At 43.2% G+C, this 19,244-nt stretch overlaps 1 pseudogene; it reads left to right on the top strand.

Annotated features, from left to right (window-relative positions):
• The first annotated feature begins 1,642 nt into the window (after window positions 1-1,642).
• Window positions 1,643-18,355, top strand: LOC147983283 (uncharacterized; annotated as a pseudogene).
• The last annotated feature ends 889 nt before the right edge of the window (window positions 18,356-19,244 follow it).

The following is a 19,244-nucleotide window of genomic DNA, read 5'->3' as shown; positions in this document are numbered from 1 at the left end:
GAAAAACGGGCCGGCCCAATTACAAGCGCAGTTGGTGAACCGGCGCAGGATTCGCCTCATTGAACTACCGAGACAGAAATTTAGTACCACCTCGAATATATTTTAAATTTAAACTGAAAGCGTAAAATCACGAGAAGAAGCGTATTATGACGGTGAACTCACAGAGTCAATCCACGCTTTATTATTAGGGATAGATTAGGAAGATAATTGCAGGGACTAACATATATTAGCATATTAGTGGAGTGAATAATTGCAGTATAATTTTACTCATATTACAGCCATTTTTGGACATATATTACTAGCAAAATTACCCATGCTTTGCAACAGGAGAAGAAAACATATCACAGCCGCTGCTTTGCAACGGGATAAGAAAACATATTACAGCCGCTAGCGGCCAACCACAACACCTCGACGAGATGTCGTGAAACAATTGCTTATTACAAGCGCAGTTGGCGAACCGGCACAGGATTCGCCTCATTGAATTACCGAGACAGAAATTTTGTACCACCTCGAATATATTTTAAATTTAAACTGAAAGCGTAAAATCACGAGAAGAAGCGTATTATGACGGTGAACTCACGGAGTCAATTCGTGCTTTATTATTAGGGATAGATTAGGGAGATAATTGCAGAGACTAACATATATTAGCATATGAGTGGAGTGAATAATTGCAGTATAATTTTACTCATATTACAGCCATTTTTGGACATATATTACTAGCAAAAATACCCGTGCTTTGCAATGGGAGAAGAAAACATATCACAGCCGCTGCTTTGCAATGGGAGAAGAAAACATATTACAGCCGCTAGCGGCCAACCACAACACCTCGACGAGATGTCGTGAAACAATAGCTTCGTTGAGATCAACAAAAGACTATTTCCATGACATGTAAATGTCTATATTTTGGCGCCAATGATTTATTATGCACTCGTATGTACCGGGTTCAATAGCGGCAACTGTCAATTTATCATGTATTTACTTTATTATTAGGTAAAGATTGGACGTGCAAGCATATATGTTTTTGTGGTGTGTGTCTAAACTGTGTATATATGTTAATCCAACATTATCCAATCCTTCCTATCTATGTGTAGTGTTTGTTTCCTTTTCAGTACAGAGTCAAATTTAACCTTAAATCAAAAATATACAGTACAGTTTCAAAAGTGTGCATAATTTATAGAACAAACGCTCTTCTTTTGGGTGATAGTATGTGAGCTAAACCGTCCGCGTGACGGACTGGGGGATATTTACTCAAAATTGCACATCTATACCAATATAAAAAGGCCCAGAGACTCAGATCCAATAAATCCGAACCATCCATTTATGTTAATCCAACAGTCATTATTGTTCTAATGGTGAGTACTAAACATGTTTAGCGTTAAAAGTCTTTCTACTGATCCCCTTCCTTTCCTACGAAAGAAAAGGGGAACTGCCGCACGCACGACGCTGCCTCTCTCCGCCCCAACCGCCTCCGCCCGTCGCACCTTCCCGCTGTCATCCCCATCACACCTTCAAGAACGCCCCCACCCATCGCCTCCTCCTGCACAGCCTGGCCGCCCGGCGGGACGCCGCCTCCTAATAGACCTACTGGCCGGCCATCGGGGACGCCCACCCATCACCTCGCCTCGGACGCCGGCCGTCGGGGATGGCGCCTCCTGCATCGCCTGGCCGGCCGGCGGGACGCCGCCTCCTACTAAAGCTTCTGGCCGGCCATCGGGGACACCGCCCCTACTACATCGCCCGGCCGACCGTCAGGGAGGTCGCCTCCTCCAACGCTGCCTCCCCACCATCCAACGATGCCGCCGCCCTTCACCGCATCGGCCGCTGCCCTCACTCCGACGCTGCGAGCTGCGGCGCCACCGCCCTTCACCGCGTCGGCCGCTGCCCTCACTCCGATGTTGCAAGCCGCCTAACCGGCCTGATCCACTCGATCTGGATTGCCAACCCTCCAGACTTTCTTTGATATGTACATCTCCAATGAAATCTGATCTCAAAGTTCATTTTTTGTTTGTAATCTGGAATCTGGACGAAATTTGACAATTGTACTAAACTTGTTGCAGGGTTGGGAAGAATGCAGACGGTTGGATCACCGAAGAGGAGCTCAAAGAGTTGTCAAATGAGCTCGAAGAATGCTGTCACGAGTAATGACAGTTGAAGCTACGTAGTGTGTTGTTTGTTCACAACCGGTCATATCAATGCTTATGACTTTCTCTTGCGTTGTCAGGTCCTCACTCGGCACGGCCTCTACAAACAATTCACCAAGATCCTCGAGTGCGTCGAGGAGTACACGGTGTTGATCATGGAGGAGCTCGACCCCAACCAGAATGGCTACATCGAGGTCCGTCCTTTTTCACCCTTCATCTCTTTCCGTGGAATACTTTGCTTTATGCACAACTGCTCTATAAACTTACTTGGGTAGTATATTTATTTGATTGACTGGATGTGATCTTGAGGTGTGCTCAGGTTTTATTATAGCATGTTTAGATTTGATCTGAATCCTACCCTGTGTAGCACTAGCCTAATTAGTTCGCCCTGGAAGGGAACGGTGGCTGTGGAATTAGTGGCATCTCCTGGATGATGTGCTATGAAACGACTACATTACACAGTGATATGGAACTTTTGGTAGTAGCTAGGTAGTTGATCAGTTGAGCTGATTTGAATAGATTGCGCTTTGATTTTTGGAATTTTCTTTTACCGGCTTGAGGACAAGGTATTTGCCCCCTCCCTTGGTTACTTGCCCGTATCATTAATTACGTCGGATAATTTTAACCCATTTGTAGGAACCAGCTGGTGGTGTTAGACACACAAATACTTTTGGGAGGAGGCGTTTTGGCTCTCGGGTGCACATGCACCCACATGAACAATAAAATCAAAAAATAGTTTCCCTAAAAAAATCAAAAAATAGTAATTTAAAAAAAATCTGGAATTTTTCATAAATGTTCGTGTTCGTGTCGCAAACATGGTTGACAATTTTCATGCAAAACGGAGCAACATCGTTTCGTCGGTGAAAAAAAAACAAATTTGGGTGTGACATTTTGGTGTAACAATTGATGTTCAATTTGTTTTTTTTTTGCATAGGCCAAAATGCTTTACCTTTCTGCCTATATTTTCAGGCAGATTTGGATTTTGCAAAGAACACATACAAATTTTGTTGAGATTTTTTTGACATTTCAAAATTCATTTTCCACAGGTAGGAGCATGTGCTCCCGGGAGCCGAATTGTATTTTTGATACTTTTGGTGCTACTTTTCTACAGAAAATTCACGTATATCTTCAAGCCAGATTAAAATTACACGTGCGTTGCACGTGCGCATTTACTAGTTTATTTAAAAAACACCACGTGCACGGAGATATTTATTTTTGGGTCTACAATGCTGCTAGCTAACACATAGAAATCAATCGCATCACCCTCAAAAAAAAGAATCATGTTTTTTGAAGTAATTTAGAAAGCGGAAAAATGATATTAAAGTAAGAGCATTGCTATATACACCATGTTTTTTGTCCGACACATTTCAGTACGATGTTGTAGATCAGTCTGTTAATGCCTAGTGACAAAGCATATACCACACCAGCAGATTAAGTATTGTATTGACATTAGACAGTAAAAATATCATATATATATATATATATATATATATATATATATATATATATATATATACAACACTTTCAAAATAATTTTATCTGGATGCAATTGTTCTTTTTTCTCCATAGCATCAATTTTGGGTCAAAAGGATGTTTAAGGTGGTTGCCATGTTCCTCCATACCACACCTTCAACGTGACCATCTTCAGGGACATCAAACATTGCATCTTCTTTCTGATTCGGAACAACAACTTTAGCTTTATTGAGAACAACTAAACACTCCGTGGCCATAACATGTAAATGCCTATGTTTTGACATTGATGATTTATTATGCACTCGTATAAATCGAGATCAGCCGTGGCCATAACACGTAAATGCCTATGTTTTGACATCGAGATCAGCAGCTCCCGAAGATAATTTATGTATTTATTTCATTGGACGTCTAGACATATATGTTTGTGCCGTATGTGTCGTGACCTGTGTAGTTAGTATGAGTACATAAAAAACACAAACATATGCAAATCCAACTTAAAAAAGAATGTCGTACCAAACCTGGCAATTATGTAAAAATGCATGCACGACGATTTGATCTAGTTGAAAGTTTACACGAGGTTACCTAGTTATATAGGAGTATTATCAAATCTAGCTAAATCTAATCCTATCCTACAGGAATTGCTTGTTTTCAAGTGGCCGTACACTTTTTTGCGAGAAAAGCGGCCATAGGCTTGTCCCACCAGTCGTCTCGCGCGGGTGACGCGTGTCGTCTAGCGCACGCACCGCTGTCCCTCGTCGACATTATCTTCATAGCCGTCCCTTTTTGTCCCCGTCATCCCCAATTTCCTTCCTCCCTTCTCTCCCCTTATCTCTGGAACCCCACTGATGCGCAAGCAAGAGCCACCGCCAAGGCTTGTGCAAGCTCGCGCCATATCCAGCAAGAACCATGCTCTCTCTGCAAGCACAAATCCAGCCATGGTGTGTTTGACGGCAATTAGCTGACGGCGGCGAGAAGTTGCAGCAGCGGCGAGCGTTCTCACGCGACTCTCTCGTATGGGGGGTAGCAACAATGGGGCGGCTGCAAAAGCAAGGCTGGTCGCCGGCGGGAGCGCCAGCCACGTGGGGTTGCTCGCCGGAAGCATCCGATGCAAGGCCGCTCACCGGAAGCATCTGATGCTATTGACGGCGACCGGCGGGCGGGGTGACGGCGGATGCTGGTGTTGCGAGGATGACGAATACCCTAGCCAGGTCGTTTGCATCAGCTCTTCATCTCAAAGATGTATCTCATGTTGATCCATGTACGCTCGAGGCTTCTTACGAATTTTAATTCAATGACCTATATAAATTGGTATGATGGGACATAACAAAGCGAGGTGGTACTTTTGATAGCAGTTCAAATCAGTTTTCTGTACACAATAATGGGCTACCTCTGTTCGATGCCATCGAGGACCTAACAGAAGTAGGGAGTACGATCAGCGGAAGTTTTTGCCTCCTCTCTTGATTAACTGGGCCGGCTCCCATCGTGTCTCGTCTGGATTCTACGGGCTGTGGCCCAGGTGGGCGACGGGTGACCCAACGCCTACCAAAGAGAAAAGAAGGGGAAAACGGACGGACGAACCAAGCGATTTTTTAGTACCACCTCATGTATATATTTAAATTCAAAGTGAAAGCGTAAATTCACGGGAAGAAGCGTATTGTGACGGTGAACCCACGGAGTCAAAATAAAATTGGTATGATGTAAATAAATTTTGAGATCTTTCCAATTGCCTGACATGAGAAATTAAAATTCTTTTAGTGCACATATTCTGCAAAGCAATTAAAGTGAAGCTTAACATTCCAACTCTACAAGATCCCTATACGTACAGAACGGAACACTTACTTTGGCATTGTGGCTAGCTCATTCTACAAACAATCTGTTGGTCCCTGGTTCAATCGCAGCTTAGACATTACAGCTGTTCGAATGCTAGCGGAAGAGAATGTTCACGGTAGAACAATTAACATCAAAACCATGAATCTAAATGGCCAATAATTTAGTGTACCCTCTGATTTTGGGCTAACAGTGTTCATATATTCATAGTGCATCAAAAGAACTTACATAAATTTCTAGTTTTTACCATAAATACATATGGTATGTCTTAGTGCTAACTGTGTGTACAAAAATGATTACAACACACTATTTGCTACATACGTCCTCATATAAGAATGATATAATTGATGCAAGTATGTCTTTGGGTCGGCTAGAACAAACATAAACTTCCACTAACAAATATGCAGGTTTGGAGTGAATAATGGACCTTATTTTGATACAGGTTAAATATAACTATAAGACGAGCCTATATATTCACATAATGAAAATCAAAGAGAAAAGCAATCACTTCAATTATTTAATAAGAAAATCATTAGTACCCTCTGATTTTGGGCTGACGGTATTCATTTCTTTATAGTGCATCAGAAGAACTTACATCAATTTATAGTTTTACCATAAATACATATGGTGTGTCTTAGTGCTAATTAGCTATACATACAAAAATGATTACAACACACTATTTGCGACATACATCCTCATATAAAAATGATATAATTGATGCAAGTAAGTCTTTGTGTTGATTGGAACAAACATAAAATTCCATTAACAAATATGCAGGTTGGAGTGAATAATGAACCTTATTTTGTTCCTGTTTAAATATAACTATAAGACGACCCTATATATTTCACACAAAGAAAATCAAAGAGAAAAGTGATCACTTCAATTATTTAATAAGAAAATTACTAAAAACTCACTTCTGGGTTCATAGTTAGATTTGTAGGAAAACATCATATGAATCTTCTCTTATATATTTAAACATCGTTAGTCAATCGAAGGCCTTTTGCCATACATCATGGGAAACCATGTAAGTAAGGAACATGTGCAGCTAATATACCCCAAGCATCTAACAGTATGGCCATGGTCAAACAGTTTCAAAGCTGACTGTCTGGTATATCTACATAACATGATACATAATACAGGGTTACATGCATGTCAAATGTATGGAAGAATATTTAAACTTTATACATCTTATCTCTGCTAAATAATAAAGAAAAGGCATAATGGTTATGAAAATAATCAGAGATATAACATATATTCAAAAGGACACATTCAAATATTTAAAAATTAGTTTAAACAACAAAGCAAACTGGATAGCAAGACATCCATACACTAGTAGAAAACGGAGCTTTAAAACCGGTTCGTAAGGGCCTTTAGTGCCGGTTCCATAACCGGCACTAATTGGTGGGCACTAAAGCCCCCCCCCCTCTTTAGTACCGGTTCGGCACGAACCGGCGCTAAAGTGCCACCACGTGGCGTGAGCTCGCGCCCTGGTATGGGGGACCTTTAGTACCGGTTGGTGTTACCAACCGGTACTAAAGGGTTTTTTTTGAAAAAAAAAATTTGAAAATTTTGGAAATTTTTTTTGATTATTTTTTTTTCGATTTTTAATTTTTCTGAATTATTTGGTGATTTAGTCTCTAATCACCTCTCTTAACTGCTCAAGTGTGGATCACTCATTCCAAATCATCTAACATCCCAACCGGTCATCCATCTCTCTCACTACTCCAGCCCGAGCACGCTTAACTTTCGGGTTCTATTCTACTTCGTTTCCAAGTCTGCACTTGTTGTTTTCCTGACAATAATAAGATGTCAATCCTATTATCCCTCAGGAGTTTAGCTTGAACATGAAGTCACACATTTCACTGTTTGAGTTTGAAACTATTATTCTAAAAAAACAGTAATTTAGTAACACTAATATTTCTTGAATAAGTTTGACCATAGTTTGACCACAGTTTGTGAAGGAAATATGCCCTAGAAGCAATAATAAATGTTATTATTTTATTTCCTTATACCATGATAAATGTTTATTATTCATGCTAGAATTGTATTATCTGGAAACATAATACTTGTGTGAATATATAGACAAACCAAACGTCACTAGTATGCCTCTACTTGACTAGCTCGTTACTCGAAGATGGTTATGTTTCCTAACCATAGACATGTGTTGTCATTTGATTAATGGGATCACATCATTAGGAGAATGATGTGATTGACATGACCCATTCCATTAGCTTAGCACCCGATCGTTTAGTATGTTGCTATTGCTTTCTTCATGACTTATACATGTTCCTATGACTATGAGATTATGCAACTCCCATTTACCGGAGGAACACTTTGTGTGCTACCAAACGTCACAACGTAACTGGGTGATTATAAAGGAGCTCTACAGGTGTCTCCAAAGGTGAATGTTGGGTTGGCGTATTACGAGATTAGGATTTGTCACTCCGATTGTCGGAGAGGTATCTCTGGGCCCTCTCGGTAATGCACATCACATAAGCCTTGCAATCATTACAACTAATGAGTTAGTTGCAAGATGATGTATTACGAAACGAGTAAAGAGACTTGCCGGTAACGAGATTGAACTAGGTATTGAGATACCGACGATCGAATCTCGGGCAAGTAACATACCGACGATCGTATGTTGTTATGCGGTTTGACCGATAAAAGATCTTCGTAGAATATGTAGGAGCCAATATGAGCATCTAGGTTCCGCTATTGGTTATTGACCGGAGACGTGTCTCGGTCATGTGTACATTGTTCTCGAACCGGTAGGGTCCGCACGCTTAAGGTTTCGATGACAGTTATATTATGAGTTTATGAGTTTTGTGTACCGAAGTTAGTTTGGAGTCCCGGATGTGATCACGGACATGACGAGGAGTCTCGAAATGGTCGAGACATAAAGATTGATATATTGGACGGCTATATTCGGACACCGGAAGGGTTCCGGGTGATTTCGGAGAAAACCGGAGAGTCGGAGGGTTACCAGAACCCCCCCGGGAGAAGTAATGGGCCATATGGGCCTTAGTGGAGAGAGAGAGGGGCAGCCAAAGGTGGGCCGCGCGCCTCCTCCCCCCTGGTCCGAATTGGACTAGGAGAGGGGGGCGGCGCCCCCCTTTCCTTCTCCCTCGCCACTTCTTTCCCCCTACTAGTAGGAGTCGTACTCCTACTAGGAAGAGGACTCCTCCTGGCGCGCCAATATGGGCCGGCCGGCCTCCTCCCCTCGGTCCTTTATATATGGGGGCAGGGGGCACCCCTAGACACACAAGTTGATCCACGTGATCATATTCTTAACCGTGTGCGGTGCCCCCTTCCACCATAATCCTCGATAATATTGTAGCGGTGCTTAGGCGAAGCCCTGCGACGGTAGTACATCAAGATGGTCACCACGCCGTCGTGCTGACGGAACTCTTCCCCGACACTTTGCTGGATCGGAGTCCGGGGATCGTCATCGAGCTGAATGTGTGCTAGAACTCGGAGGTGCCGTTGTTTCGGTGCTTGATCGGTCAGGCCGTGAAGACGTACGACTACATCAACCGCGTTGTGCTAACGCTTCCACTGCCTGTCTACAAGGGTACGTAGATCACACTCTCCCCTCTCGTTGCTATGCATCACCATGATCTTGCGTGTGCGTAGGAAATTTTTTGAAATTACTACGTTCCCCAACAGTGGCATCCGAGCCTAGGTTTTATGTGTTGATGTTATATCAACGAGTAGAACACAAGTGAGTTGTGGGCGATATAATTCATACTGCTTACCAGCATGTCATACTTTGGTTCGGCGGTATTGTTGGACGAAGCGGCCCGGACCGACATTACGCGTACTCTTACGCGAGACCGGTTCTCCCGATGTGCTTTGCACAAAGGTGGCTAGCGGGTGACAGTTTCTCCAACTTTAGTTGAACCGAGTGTGGCTACGCCCGGTCCTTGCGAAGGTTAAAACAGCACCAATTTGACAAACTATCGTTGTGGTTTTGATGCGTAGGTAAGATTGGTTCTTACTTAAGCCCGTAGCAGCCACGTAAAACTTGCAACAACAAAATAGAGGACGTCTAACTTGTTTTTGCAGGGCATGTTGTGATGTGATATGGTCAAGACATGATGCTAAATTTTATTGTATGAGATGATCATGTTTTGTAACCAAGTTATCGGCAACTAGCAGGAGCCATATGGTTGTCGCTTTATTGTATGCAATGCAATTGCGCTGTAATGCTTTACTTTATCACTAAGCAGTAGCGATAGTCGTGGAAGCATAAGATTGGCGAGACGACAACGATGCTACGATGGTGATCAAGGTGTCGCGCCGATGACGATGGTGATCACGGTGGTGCTTCGAAGATGGAGATCACAAGCACAAGATGATGATGGCCATGTCATATCACTTATATTGATTGCGTGTGATGTTTATCTTTTATGCATCTTATCTTGCTTTGATTGACGGTATCATTTTAAGATGATCTCTCACTAATTATCAAGAAGTGTTCTCCCTGAGTATGCACCGTTGCGAAAGTTCTTCGTGCTGAGACACCACGTGATGATCGAGTGTGATAGGCTCTACGTTCAAATACAACGGGTGCAAAACAGTTGCACACGCGGAATACTCAGGTTATACTTGACGAGCCAAGCATATACAGATATGGCCTCGGAACACGGAGACCGAAAGGTCGAGCGTGAATCATATAGTAGATATGATCAACATAGCGATGTTCACCAGTGAAACTACTCCATCTCACGTGATGATCGGACATGGTTTAGTTGATTTGGATCACGTAATCACTTAGAAGATTAGAGGGATGTCTATCTAAGTGGGAGTTCTTTAGTAATATGATTAATTGAACCTAAAATTATCATGAACTTAGTACCTGATAGTATCTTGCTTGTTTATGTTTGATTGTAGATAGATGGCCCGTGTTGTTGTTCCGTTGAATTTTAATGCGTTCCTTGAGAAAGCAAAGTTGAAATATGATGGTAGCAATTACACGGACTGGGTCCGTAACTTGAGGATTATCCTCATTGCTGCACAGAAGAATTACGTCCTGGAAGCACCGCTGGGTGCCAGGCCTGCTGCTGGAGCAACACCAGATGTTATGAACGTCTGGCAGAGCAAAGCTGATGACTACTCTATAGTTCAACGTGCCATGCTTTACGGCTTACAATCGCGACTTCAACGACGTTTTGAACGTCATGGAGCATATGAGATGTTCCAGGAGTTGAAGTTAATATTTCAAGCAAATGCCCGGATTTAGAGATATGAAGTCTCCAATAAGTTCTATAGCTGCAAGATGGAGGAGAACAGTTCTGTCAGTGAGCGTATACTCAAAATGTCTGGGTATAATAATCACTTGATTCAATTGGGAGTTAATCTTCCAGATGATTGCGTCATTGACAGAATTCTCCAATCACTACCACCAAGCTACAAGAGCTTCGTGATGAACTATAATATGCAAGGGATGAATAAGACTATTCCCGAGCTCTTCGCAATGCTGAAAGCTGCGGAGGTAGAAATCAAGAAGGAGCATCAAGTGTTGATGGTCAACAAGACCACTAGTTTCAAGAAAAAGGGCAAAGGGAAGAAGAAGGGGAACTACAAAAAGAACAACAAACAAGTTGCTACTCAAGAGAAGAAACCCAAACCTGGACCTAAGCCTGAAACAGAGTGCTTCTACTGCAAGCAGACTGGTCACTGGAAGCGGAACTGCCCCAAGTATTTGGCGGATAAGAAGGATGGCAAGGTGAACAAAGGTATATGTGATATACATGTTATTGATGTGTACCTTACTAATGCTCGCAGTAGCACCTGGGTATTTGATACTGGTTCTTTTGCTAATATTTCCAACTTGAAACAGGGACTACGGATTAAGCGAAGATTGGCTAAGGACGAGGTGACGATGCGCGTGGGAAATGGTTCCAAAGTCGATGTGATCGCAGTCGGCATGCTACCTCTACATCTACCTTTGGGATTAGTATTAGACCTAAATAATTGTTATTTGGTGCCAGCGTTAAGCATGAACATTATATCTGGATCTTGTTTGATGCGAGACGGTTATTCATTTAAATCTGAGAATAATGGTTGTTGTATTTATATGAGTAATATCTTTTATGGTCATGCACCCTTAAAGAGTGGTCTATTCTTATTAAATCTCGATAGTAGTGACACACATATTCATAGTGTTGAAACCAAAAGATGCAGAGTTGATAATGATAGTGAAACTTATTTGTGGCACTGCTGTTTGGGTCATATCGGTGTAAAGCGCATGAAGAAACTCCATACTGATGGGCTTTTGGAACCACTTGATTATGAATCACTTGGTACTTGCGAACCATGCCTTATGGGTAAGATGACAAAAACACCGTTCTCCGGTACTATGGAGAGAGCAATAGATTTGTTGGAAATCATACATACAGATGTATGTGGCGGATATCGTTATTTTCTCACCTTCACAGATGACTTAAGCATATATGGGTATATCTACTTAATGAAACACAAGTCTGAAACATTTGAAAAGTTCAAAGAATTTCAGAGTGAAGTTGAAAATCATCGTAACAAGAAAATAAAATTCCTACGATCTGATCGTGGAGGAGAATATTTGAGTTACGAGTTTGGTGTACATTTGAAATAATGTGGAATAGTTTCGCAACTCACGCCACCCGGAACACCACAGCGTAATGGTGTGTCCGAACATCGTAATCGTACTTTACTAGATATGGTGCGATCTATGATGTCTCTTACTGATTTACCGCTATCGTTTTGGGGATATGCTCTAGAGACGGCCGCATTCACGTTAAATAGGGCACCATCAAAATCCGTTGAGACGACGCCTTATGAACTGTGGTTTGGCAAGAAACCAAAGTTGTCGTTTCTGAAAGTTTGGGGCTGCGATGCTTATGTGAAAAAGCTTCAACCTGATAAGCTCGAACCCAAATCGGAGAAATGTGTCTTCATAGGATATCCAAAGGAAACTATTGGATACACCTTCTATCACAGATCCGAAGGCAAGACTTTTTTGCTAAATTCGGAAACTTTCTGGAGAAGGAGTTTCTCTCGAAAGAAGTGAGTGGGAGGAAAGTAGAACTTGACGAGGTAACTGTACCTGCTCCCTTATTGGAAAGTAGTATATCACAGAAACCTGCTTTTGTGACACCTACACCAATTAGTGAGGAAGCTAATGATAATGATCATGAAACTTCAGAACAAGATACTACTGAACCTCGTAGATCAACCAGAGTAAGATCCGCACCAGAGTGGTACGGTAATCCTATTCTCGAAGTCATGCTACTAGATCATGATGAACCTACGAACTATGAAGAAGCGATGGTGAGCCCAGATTCCGCAAAATGGCTTGAAGCCATGAAATCTGAGATGGGATCCATGTATGAGAACAAAGTATGGACTTTGGTTGACTTGCCCAATGATCGGCAAGCAATTGAGAATAAATGGATCTTCAAGAAGAAGACTGACGCTGACGGTAATATTACTGTCTACAAAGCTCGACTTGTCGCAAAAGGTTTTCGGCAAATTCAAGGGATTGACTACGATGAGACCTTCTCACCCGTAGCGATACTTAAGTCTGTCCAAATCATGTTAGCAATTGCCGCATTTTATGATTATGAAATTTGGCAAATGGATGTCAAAACTACATTCCTGAATGGATTTCTGCAAGAAGAGTTGTATATGATGCAGCCGAAAGGTTTTGTCAATCCAAAGGGAGCTAACAAACTGTGCAAGCTGCAGCGATCCATTTATGGACTGGTGCAAGCCTCTCGGAGTTGGAATAAACGCTTTGATAGTGTGATCAAAGTATTTGGTTTTATACAGACTTTTGGAGAAGCCTGTATTTACAAGAAAGTGAGTGGGAGCTCTGTAGCATTTATGATATTATATGTAGATGACATATTACTAATCGGAAATGATATAGAATTTCTGGATAGCATAAAAGGACACTTGAATAAAAGTTTTTCAATGAAAGACCTCGGTGAAGCTGCCTACATATTGGGCATCAAGATCTATAGAGACAGATCGAGACGCTTAATTGGACTTTCACAAAGCACATACCTTGACAAAGTTTTGAAAAATTTCAAAATGGATCAAGCAAAAAAAAAGGATTCTTTCCTGTGTTACAAGGTGTGAAATTGAGTAAGACTCAAAGTCGGACCAATGCAGAAGATAGAGAGAAAATGAAAGATGTTCCCTATGCTTCAGCCATAGGCTCTATCATGTATGCAATGCTGTGTACCAGACCTGATGTGTGTCTTGCTATATGTCTAGCAGGGAGGTACCAAAGTAATCCAGGAGTGGATCACTTGACAGCGGTCAAGAACATCCTGAAATACCTGAAAAGGACTAAGGATATGTTTCTCATATATGGAGGTGACAAAGAGCTCATCATAAATGGTTACGTTGATGCAAGCTTTGACACTGATCCGGACGATTCTAAATCGCAAACCGGATATGTGTTTAGATTAAATGGCGGAGCTGTTAGTTGGTGCAGCTCTAAACAAAGCGTTGTGGCGGGATCTACATGTGAAGCGGAGTACATAGCTGCTTCGGAAGCAGCAAACGAAGGAGTTTGGATGAAGGAGTTCATATCTGATCTAGGTGTCATACCTAGTGCATCGGGTCCAATGAAAATCTTTTGTGACAATACTGGTGCAATTGCCTTGGCAAAGGAATCCAAATTTCACAAGAGAACCAAGCACATCAAGAGACGCTTCAATTCCATCCGTGATCTAGTCCAAGTGGGAGACATAGAGATTTGCAAGATACATACGGATCTGAATGTAGCAGACTCGTTGACTAAGCCTCTTCCAGGAGCAAAACATGATCATCACCAAAGCTCCATGGGTGTTAGAATCATTACTGTGTAATCTAGATTATTGACTCTAGTGCAAGTGGGAGACTAAAGGAAATATGCCCTAGAAGCAATGATAAATGTTTATTATTCATGCTAGAATTGTATTATCCGGAAACATAATACTTGTGTGAATATATAGACAAACCAAACGTCACTAGTATTCCTCTACTTGACTAGCTCGTTAATCGAAGATGGTTATGTTTCCTAACCATAGAAATGTAGCACCCGATCGTTTAGTATGTTGCTATTGCTTTCTTCATGACTTATACATGTTCCTATGACTATGAGATTATGCAACTCCCGTTTACCGGAGGAACACTTTGTGTGCTACCAAACGTCACAACGTAACTGGGTGATTATAAAGGAGCTCTATAGGTGTCTCCAAAGGTGAATGTTGGGTTGGCGTATTTCGAGATTAGGATTTGTCACTCCGATTGTCGGAGAGGTATCTCTGGGCCCTCTCGGTAATGCACATCACATAAGCCTTGCAAGCATTACAACTAATGAGTTAGTTGCAAGATGATGTATTACGAAATGAGTAAAGAGACTTGCCGGTAACGAGATTGAACTAGGTATTGAGATACCGACGATCGAATCTCGGGCAAGTAACATACCGATGACAAAGGGAACAACGTATGTTGTTATGCGGTCTGACCGATAAAAGATCTTCGTAGAATATGTAGGAGCCATATGAGCATCTAGGTTCCGCTATTGGTTATTGACCGGAGACGTGTCTCGGTCATGTCTACATTGTTCTCGAACCCGTAGGGTCCGCACGCTTAAGGTTTCGATGACAGTTATACTATGAGTTTATGAGTTTTGATGTACTGAAGTTACTTCGGAGTCCCGGATGTGACTACGGACATGACGAGGAGTCTCTAAATGGTCGAGACATAAAGATTGATATATTGGACGGCTATATTCGGACACCGGAAGGGTTCCGGGTGATTTCGGAGAAAACCGGAGAGCCGGAGGGTTACCGGAACCCCCCCGGGAGAAGTAATGGGCCATATGGGCCTTAGTGGAGAGAGAGGGGCAGCCAAAGGTGGGCCGCGCGCCTCCTCCCCCCTGGTCCGAATTGGACTAGGAGAGGGGGGGGCGCCCCCCTTTCCTTCTCCCTCCCCACTTCTTTCCCGCTCCTAGTAGGAGTCCTACTCCTACTAGGAGGAGGACTCCTCCTGGCGCGCCAATAGGGGCCGGCCGGCCTCCTCCCCTTGATCCTTTATATACGGGGGCAGGGGCACCCCTAGACACACAAGTTGATCCCCGTGATCATATTCTTAACCGGGGATCGTCATCGAGCTGAACGTGTGCTAGAACTCGGAGGTGCCGTAGTTTCGGTGTTTGATCGGTCGGGCCGTGAAGACATACGACTACATCAACCGCGTTGTGCTAACGATTCTGCTATCGGTCTATAAGGGAACGTAGATCACACTCTCCCCTCTCGTTGCTATGCATCACCATGATCTTGCATGTGCTTAGGAAATTTTTTGAAATTACTACGTTCGCCAACAGTTTGACCATAGTTTGACCATAGTTTGACCAGATTTGACCAAAATTCAAAAAATTGAAATAATTATTTAGTAACACTAATATTCTTGAATAATTATGTAGTAATATTAATACTTCTTGAATAAGTAGTTTGACCAGATTTAACAAAAAAAATTTAAAAAAACTTAAATTTGACCATATCTTTTTTTCCTTTTGGAATTTGAGGATTCTAAAATATTGCAAACAGGCCGTAGTTTGACCAGATTTTCGTGCTGAATTTTTTGATATATTATACGTTTTTTTCCGACATCGTATGCAAAAGTTATAGCCGTTTTACATTTTCCCTACACTTTTTGCAAAACATGTCCAAATTTAAGTTTTCAAATTTTCCTAACGTGTAGATGTAGTAATATAACTACCTCTCGAAGGATTTTAATTTTTGAAGTTTTTATCATTTTCTTTTTATTTTTTCAAAACTGAAATGGCGATACGGGGGGGGGGGGGGGGGGGTAGAGTTTGAAAATTGCCCTATAGTGCCGGTTTGTGTCTTCAACCGGTACTATAGGTTAAGACTCTGTAGTGCCGGTTGGTGACACGAACCGGTACTATAGGTTAGACCTTTAGTACCGGTTTGTGTCACAAACCGTCACTAAAGGGGCTCGTGGGGCCCTGGCCTGACGCCAGCTTGCCACCACCCCTTTAGTATCAGTTCATGGCACGAACCGGTACTAAAGGTTCATTACGAACCGGCACTAATGCATAGCCATTCGAACCGGCACTATTGATCACATTAGTGCCGGTTTTTTTACAAACCGGCACTAATGTGTTTCACGTTTGACCCTTTTTCTACTAGTGATATTATTAAAAACTGCATTTTTTATTTAGAAAGATCAATTTATAAACATGCAAATCGTTTTTTTTGTTGTTGCAATTTTTCTCTGTTTTGAACAAACACGGGAGGGAAGAGTTTTTCTTCACATGTATAACGGTAACTTATTTGTTTACAAAGAATGATGAATGTACAGGATGAATACAAACTTAGAAGTATGTATTTTTTAAAACAGTACTCAACAAAACATTGGGACATACTATCAGATACTATGATTAGTGTCAGATAATTTGTGTACCAAATTTTAGATAACAGAGGAAGTATCTGACCAGTGTCAGATAATTCATGTATCAAAAGTACAAAACAGATGAGGGGGTTCTCTTCTGCAAAGAGCCTGCATGTGTGTGTTTCTGGTGTCTTCGATTGGATTTGCATGTGGCCTGCAGACATGTAAAAATTACTTTGTATAAAGAATGTTATCATTGACAGCATATAGTCATGGACTCACAGGTGCCCACTAGGAGAGGCGAGAGGCGACAGCATCACCTCGTTCTCTGCTGCTCCTCCTCCTCCTCCTCCTAGTATCCATCCATCCCTTTCTCTCCGCCGCCGCTCTTCCTTGACAGATGCTGCCGCCGCTCTGACTTCACTTGTGGCGTTATCCTTCCTCCCTGCTGCTCCTTCTCCTCCTAGTAGTCATCCTTTCCTCTTCGTCGCGACACCGTCTATCACCACCATAGTCGTGCCACGGCTCGATCTGCTGCTCCCGAGCGCAGCCACCTTGTCCTCGACCCCGAGCTCCTTCTTCGCCGATGACCGAAGCCACCGACCAGGGCCCCGTCGCCCCTGCCTTCTTTTCCCCGTCATCTCCCTCTTCCCTTCTCTGTTTCTCCCGTTTACTCTCATCTTCCTCTATCTCTCTTGCTCTCTGTTACAGGGAAGCCGCCATGGACGCCTGAGGTCCTCAGCTCTGACCCACGCCCCGGCGGCCCTGCCGACGTCGTCACCTAGGTGAGCAGCAGCTGCACCGCGACGTTGCCCCGCCTCCTCTCTCCCTCTCTATCTCTCCCTTGTCTCTCTCTTCTCTCTCTTTTCTTCAACAGGAAGACTACCATGCCCGTTGCAGGAGCTTCGAGCCGACCCCGCAGCATGGAGACCGCCGCCGCCCGTTCGTCATCGGGAATCGCCAGATCCGGCCTGTCTCCGACCTGCCTCCCCGTCCTTCGCCCGTTCCCGACGTCTCCCCGGCGCCAGGAGCTCAGGCGAGCGCCGCCACAAGACCCTGACTCCTCTGCCCCAGATCCCGCCATGGTGGTCGTCGCCTCTTCGTCTCTATCTGTCCTTCGCCAGATCCACGCTGGTGTCCTCGAGGGACCTGTCATGGAGGTTGTCGCCTCTCCCATCTCGATCCGCCCGCCGCCGGATCCACGACAGAGCGGCCGAGATCCGCCGCCCGTTCCGCAACGCCTCGGCCCGCAGGAAGGCCAAGGGCCTCGCCAAGCAGCAGGAGGACTTGCCGGCCAGGCTCGCCTGCCGCAGGCGCGCCCGCGAGCTCACTCCCGTGCCCGCCGTGCTCTCAAACGCACGCCGGACATCAGGGGCTTTTTTGCCAAAATGGAATGTTATCTCAAGAACACACTGAAAATAGGACTGCGGGTTGACTTCAAAGAAATAGAGGGACTTTTTTGCAAAAACGCAGATGACGTACGATCAGAAACAGTAATTGCTTTATTATTACTAGTATAAATGCCCGTGTGTTGCACCGGGCGGATAAATGGGCATAACCTGCTGCATGTGTCATTGTGCATCAATTTTTATATCCATTTTTAATAAATGTTGATAATATGGTTAAACGTGGGAATTTCCTTATTTTTAATAAAAGTTGACATTTTAGCAAAAAAAGCATGTGCATTGCAACCGTATGAAATAAATTTTAGGGTTTGCGTGATATTTTAGAGTTTATCTATTATGGTGAAATATCAAGCTCTATCTCTCAATCTGTTAGAATCTTCCTCGTCTTATCATGAATTCATATTTTTAGTTGACCACTTCAAAGATAAGATGACCATTAGATAGTAAAGAGTTTACAATGCTTGATGCTCTTTTGTTGATACACGACCACCACTGACGGAGCTACATGCATCCCTGCAGGTGACGTCGCCCCCCCAGACTGGGCAAAAATAGTGAAGAAATTCTTTATAGAGATTTTTGGATTGGAAAAAATAGAGATTTTGCACCCCCTAGAAATTGTTTTTTCTCTTTGCCCCCCCTCCCCCCCCCCCTCGAGTCTTCCTGGTCTAGCTCCGCCACTGACGACCACCAACAGTAGGAGCACGCCGACTGCGCCAACACGGTTGCTTCCCTTGACACCAACATCAGGGCTCGAATAGGATCAGGATAGGAGATGCAGAGTTGTGGGTGAGATGATATGACGGAGGGGAGTAGCCACATGCATAGAGGTGGTGCACGGAAGGACTAAGGACATAATCGGCATAGCCATGACCACATCTCTCTCTCTCTCTCTCCACTACTAGGGAAAACCTTATACACAGAATCTTAGCAGTAGCGCGGTTTAAAAACAAACGCTACTGCTAATTAGGAGTAGCGAGCTTAAGGAAACCACGCTACTAATAAC

This window comes from Triticum urartu, chromosome 2A, assembly GCF_056163025.1.
Source record: "Triticum urartu cultivar PI428250 chromosome 2A, HENAU_Tu73, whole genome shotgun sequence".
NCBI lineage: Eukaryota > Viridiplantae > Streptophyta > Magnoliopsida > Poales > Poaceae > Triticum > Triticum urartu.
Note: the sequence above shows the minus strand (reverse complement) of the source record. Positions and strands in the feature narration are given on the sequence as shown.